This window comes from Rhamphochromis sp. 'chilingali' (genome assembly GCF_963969265.1).
Source record: "Rhamphochromis sp. 'chilingali' genome assembly, chromosome: 20".
In the NCBI taxonomy this organism is placed as follows: domain Eukaryota; kingdom Metazoa; phylum Chordata; class Actinopteri; order Cichliformes; family Cichlidae; genus Rhamphochromis; species Rhamphochromis sp. 'chilingali'.
In genome coordinates, this window is record NC_137947.1 from 14,294,755 (window position 1) to 14,301,694 (window position 6,940).

Below are 6,940 nucleotides of genomic sequence, written 5' to 3' on the forward strand. Positions count from 1 at the left end.
TCAAAGTGATGGCACCAAATCAGATTAGATTAGATAGAACTTTATTAATCCCCCGGGTGGGTTCCTCTGGGAAATTCGATTTCCAAAAAAGCACAGCACCGACAGAAGTTACAGAGTTAAATCAGAGATTCTCATAGAGCTGTTTTATGTTGTCCTCACACAGTTACTTAAAATTTAGCAACAGCTGCCAGACGCTGTAAATGTTGGTCGATACGAGTAAGAAGCCAAATTTATAGTCATGTTTTTTGTAGAGGTGAGAATCAGCAAAGTGATAATAAAGACAAGCAAACCTTTCATTAATGTTACTTTTTAGCCCATTCACAAGTTTTAATATGCTGGCAAATGCGATGGCACTGTATGGGCAGATGACATAATGATGGTTTCATGCAGATATATGATTTTCCAATTTGGGCAAACCAGATTCATTTAGTTTATTAACAGACTTCAAACTGATTCATCCCTTCTCTTTTTTTAAAGGACAGGACATTGGAGTTCGTCCCAGATATAAATGTTAAATATTATGGGGTTGAGTTTTGTGCAAAAATGTCTTCTGATCACGAAGGAAAAAGAGGGCAATGCAAGAATCTGTTAAAAGGCCTTTATTCCCTTTGCCTGAGACTGTGGGGCCATATCATGGGAATCACTTACAGTGATGAACAGCCAAATACAAAGGAGGCTTTTAACTGATTTCAGCTGTCTTTGATCTGCCTTTTTCCCATATTATTGCCTAAAGGCGAACTTGTTAATAAAAAGAAGTTACAGAATTTGTTGTCATACTGAAGCATTTACATTTTCCATACAGAGAGAGATCTAATTAAAGGGGACAAGTCTCTGGAACAACACCAAGAGGTGGAGCGCCGTTCTTCTAAAACAAATTCCCTCATTTAGTGTTTTGATAATGGTTGGAGATAGCACTGATACGGGCAAAATAAGGATCGAATATGTCACCAATTTTCTAAGTAAATATATTTCTAAAGGTGCTATTGACATGAAATTCTCAGCAGATGCCTATAAGAACCCTTCCCATTCACACATGCAAAAAAATGATCAAACTATAGATCTCCATGCAATAATGAGAAATCAAACAGGGAACAAGTATTAAACACATGAAGAAGGGAGGTGCAAAAAAGCATTAAAGGTCACGAGCTGAAATCTATCAGCAGATATAAAGTATTCCTGCCACTTACTGCAAATAAATATCAGCTGCTTGGCCTATAAAAGGGTGTATCATTACCAAGGTGGTACACATTAAACATCTCGTGAAGGGTAAAACCAGTTACAGAAGAATTTTACACTACTGAAGGTTCTGGTGAGCACTGTCGGTGATAAAGAAGCATGTTGAAGACATGTTAACCCTAACCCATTTAAAGATAACTGAACAACATACAGACAAGCCTGTGAAATGCTGTGAGAATATAGTGTGGTCAGATGAGACCAAGATTCAAGTCTTTGAATGCCATAATACACGGCATGTTTGGAGGTCAAAGGCACTGCATATCACCCCAAAAACACCAAACCAACAGTGAGGTTTTGACTTGGGAGCATGATGGTGTGTGGCTGTTTTTCAGCATACGGCACTGGCGTGCTTCATATAACTGAAGAAAGGATGAATGGAAAAAAGTACCGAGGCATTCTTGATAAAAATCTGCTGCCATCTACCAGGATGATGAAGATGAAACTCGGGTGGACGTTTCAGCAAGACAATGATCTCAACCACACAGCCAGGGCAACTCTCCACCAACTGCGCTTAGAACTAAAGAAGCTTCTCGGATGAGAGGTGAAACGTCTACAGAAAACTTAAAGAAGTCCAGACAACAACATTCCTTTTCCTGTTGCACTGGGTCAGTAAAAACAATGGGTTGTGTAATAATTAACCAGTAAGAATAAAAGAAAATCTACACTCTGCTGCACAAAATTCTGGATATATTATGTGTGTGCACACTGTTGTACTAATCAGGAATCACTAGAAAAAGGCTTAGGGATAAGTGCTGTATCACAAGTCAGAAATCAATGAGGAGAGAACATAATTTTTGAAGCAACAATTGCACACAAGACTACATGAACACATTTATATACCTCAGAGACAGAATAGGTTGTTTCCTCAAGCAACATGTGAATGTTTGCCAAATAAAAGCTCAACAAAGACTCCTTTTGGGTTGGGATAAAAAATACTAGCACATGACTTTACCCAAGGAGACTGTGGTTTGTATCCTGTGCATGACCGTCTTTTGATTGAAAGATTCCAGCTATTTTTTGTTGTTGTTGATTATGCTCTTCTCCAGTCTCTTTTTGGTTGACCAAAACATCTTGGGTTGGTTTGGGAAAAGATCATAGTTTGTATTAAAATAGACCCCTTCACAATGTTTACCACATGTTTTTATAACCTTTCTGGAGGTTGGATGAAGTCGGCCCTATCTATCTATCTATCTATCTATCTATCTATCTATCTATCTATCTATCTATCTATCTATCTATCTATCTATCTATCTATCTATCTATCTATCTATCTATCTATCTATCTATCTATCTATCTATCTATCTATCTATCTATCTATCTATCTGTCTGTCTGTCTGTCTGTCTGTCTGTCTGTCTATCTATCTATCTATCTATCTATCTATCTATAGTTGCACCACCATCAGGGATTTTTCTGCTCCAATCCCTAACCCTGTTACAGTTTTTCTCAGTCGCTTTGGTGCGTTTCTCAGATCAGAATTGAAATTCTCATAACTATTAGTTCAACCTCCACAACACTCAGTCATTTGTGCACATCATAGTAGCAATTTCTCCTCTCTCTGAACAAACTGCAAATGATTTTGGACATGAATCAGTTGCTTCCATACATTTCCCTGCTGCTTTCTGACATTTCCATTTGCTTATGTCATGTCAGTCAAAAGTAATCATACCTATGGATGCTGAATAGTCGTTCCCAATAAAACTAATAGTCATACATCCATTGCTTGAGTCATCACACACAAAATTGTTGAACTAGTTATCACATGCCAAATATTGGCCATCTGTCAAGCAAATCCTATACCTTTCTGTATCATTGTTCCTGGAAATGTCTCCGAAATTGAACAATTGATCTCGGGTGAATTACAGCTGTCACTCATGAGGAGGCGTGTGAAAGTTTAGTTGTAACCAATGACAAACAACATGTTCACTGTCGCTTATGGATGAATCCTGTGAATCCCCAATTGGCAAGCATATATAAACTGTGCAGGAGCTAGTGTGTACCATTTCTACACTTCTGTGACACAAAATGGAAGGTCAGCACCGTGGAAGAGGGGTGAGGATGCGGGGAGGAAGGGGAAGGGGAAGAGGGAGAAGAGGCAGATATAGGCGGATTCCTAATGAAATAAGGGCTACAATTGTGGACCATGTTGTCAATCACGGCCTCACCATGGAGGAGGCTGGTCGAAGGGTGCAACCCAATATTGGAAGAACTACTGTCAGTTCAATCATTCAAACATTCCGTAGGGAAAACAGGTATGCAAACAGTAATACACTGTACTGTACTGTGCCATCTCAGACACATCACATGTTACTGTACTGTATTTGCAATTTCACAAAAAGTTCACTCTGCACCACATAGGATTGTAAGACAACCTCGCGGAGGCGGAAGAGGGCCCCTTTTTACCCCACAGCAAGAAGAAGCCATTTGTGCAATGGTCATTGCAAACAATGCAATAAAGCTGAGAGACATACAAAGCGCTGTCATAGAGAATTACACGGTATTTGGCAATATTGAATCTGTTTCAATTTCAACAATTGACAGAGTACTCAAGACAAATGAAATCCACATGAGCAAATGGCCTTGCTAGCAGCCATGGATGCAGCATGTGACGACATCACAGCAGGGTCCTGCAGAGGATGGATTCGCCACTCCAGGAGATACTTTCCTCGCTGCATTGCGAGGGATAACATCTGTTGTGATGTAGATGAAAATATGTGGCCAGACAGACAGGAACGTCTGGATGTGCCAGAATGATTTACTGTACTGTTACATGTGCTGTTTATTGTTCACATTAGTGCACAGCTCTACCAAATGGGTGATTTTATGTTTACATGTATTCTACAGTGCACAAGTGACTGTAGCATATTTTTCTTTTGCACAATTCTGTAGGATTACAAACACTTCTACACAATGGAAATGTGAAACGTACGTATTCAGTGTCTCAGTTACTCCCAAGACTCCCATAACATCTACAGTGACTTTACTGCACATTTCAGATGGCTGTACAGGTAGGCCATAGTGCTGTCGTCAGCATTTTCAGGTGTCACCAATTGTTTTTGCAATGGGAAACACTGAAATTATAAACTGTCATAGTGGAAACATGACAATGCCATTTGACTATCTTGTTCATAAAGATGGTGTCAAGACTTTTCATTTTGATGGCACTGACAGTTTCATTGACATGGATACTTGCTTTTGAGGTATGGATAATAAATTCTGTGCATGTGACGTGCTTTTGCAGGCTATCCACTAGGTTTTGCAGTTTGCACTAATTGTTTTGGGAAATGCACTAACTGCTGTGCAAATGTTAATGGTGTTCTGAGAAACGCACCAAAGCGACTGAGAAAAACTGTAACAGCTGTACAATAACCATGGCTACAGTAGCTGAGTCTGTGTAGTTTTATTTGAAGGAAGAAATCTGTCCATTTTGTATTACACAGGGTGGTAATTGTTGATCATTTTTAGCCTTTTAGTAGATGTTTGCATTATGATCTGCATTACTGAGCATTTGTAGATATAAATGACATGTTATTGTCATAAAATTAAAATGATAATAATAATGGATTGCATTTATATAGCGCTTTTCGGGGCCCTCAAAGCGCTTTACAATTCCACTATTCATTCACTCTCACATTGGTGGAGGCAAGCTACAGTTGTAGCCACAGCTGCCCTGGGGTAGACTGACAGAGGCGAGGCTGCCATATCGCGCCATCGGCCCCTCTGGCCATCACCAGTAGGCAGCAGGTGAAGTGTCTTGCCCAAGGACACAACGACCGAGACTGTCCGAGCCGGGGCTCGAACCAGCAACCTTCCGGCCAACTCTTTGAGCCACGATCACCCTATTTGATTGGATGCTATTGATGGGATGCTTGTAGGTCAACATAGGTAAAAAACAAAACAAACAAACAAAAAAGCAGGCCATTTTAACCCATCTCTATGTGGTTGCCAAGTATCATGATGGTGCCATAATATTTCTTGTATAACTTGTGTAAATATCAATGATGATTTAAAAAAGGGGTACTAAAATGTGAAAACAGGTCACTTTTAGCCAAATGCTAGGTGGTTGCACAGAATTATGATGACATCATGATACATGGTATAGATGAGAACCCTCAGAAACCTAAGATGCAACATTGTGCAAAGTTTTACTGCTCAAATCCTGATCATGTAGGAGCAGTTTGCAGACAAACAAACAAACAAACAAACACACAGACAACAGTTTTGTGTATTAAAGTAAGATTAATCAAATACGACTTATTTATTATTTCATGCTTTCCGTAAAACAGCTTATCTTAAGTGTCCTGTGCCATTTAATTGAATAATCTCAGATCAGATATTTCCAGATATGACCACTGACTAGATTTCTTCTAGCATAAATACACATTCTCCTCTGTGGTTTCTTTGATGATCATCTCCTGTTGGTTAAAAACTAAAGAGACAGGAGATTACTCAGCATTGGAAAGTCTGGTCTCACCAGAAGGCTGGCCACTCCCAGGTTCCCAGCACCAAGTTAGTATATGCCTGTGTGATCCACCAGAGTGTGCTGAGGCGTCATCAAGGAACCACTGCTGCTCTTAGCGTAAGATGACATTTCTATTTTTAGACATTTTATCACTGTGCTGTCTACCAATTTGGTTTACCCTATAGAGAGGGGGATAATGTATAGAGTAGTATAAGAAGAATTGTGCAGTTTCCTTTTTAATTCTTGATGTAATTACAAATGAAGAATAATCAGAAATAGAAGTGTGGAACGCTGGCCTTTTTAAAAATCAAATCTAGTTTTATTTAGCATTACAAATCCTCATTATTACTGGTAATTAACATGATAGGAATCTTACTTTAACTGCTTAAGTACATCTACTTGTATTAAATAACTTCAATAAATTTCACATAATGAAATTAAATGTTAGTATTCCAGTTGTTTTAATGCAAATGAGACATTTTTGAGTTTTTCTTGCATTGTTTTGGCTATATCTACAGTTGCAAAGGTTAATTTTATGCTGCACTATAAATCTGTTGTGATGCACTATTCTGTATTTTGCTCTCTGAGTTCCAGCCTTGCACAGATTTACGACTGTATGCATTTGTCTTCAAGGCAAAGTTTAAAAACTGTGTTGTTCTGTACAGTGTGTCAGGCTTTTTGGAGCCTCTAGCTGCTGTTGTTAGTTGATGCAGAGCAGGCTGCCCCTGAGTACAAACATGATAAAACATGTTAGTGTGGATCAAAATGAAATCTGCCTGCTCTGCAGATAACAGATTAAGTTGTGCATTTCTAATGACTTCCAGCTGTCTGTGCAGAGAAAAGCACTGCAGTAGCTTTTCACACCTTGTTCATTGCCGACTTGTATAACATGATCTGCTGCCCCATTGAGTGGTGAATTGGAGTGAGTAAGGGGGAATTCAAACAGGGGTAGTGCAAAGTATTGCTGAGCACTCTTGATCCTGGTGAGGGTACCATGGAAGAATACAATATGTGTGACTCAGTGCAGCAAAAATTGTATGCTGCTTGTCCTGCAGAAAACTCCATGTTCTCTGGTTATGCCTTAAGCAACAATCCAAACCCTCAACACTTGGAAAGAAGTTCTGCTCATTACTATTATTTTCCCTTTGGACTGTTGGAGATGGGTTGTCTGGTTCACTATTTCATGCTCTCCTTATCTGCTTCTCTTTCCACCCATGGTAATTGAGGGTGGCTGCGGGCCAGT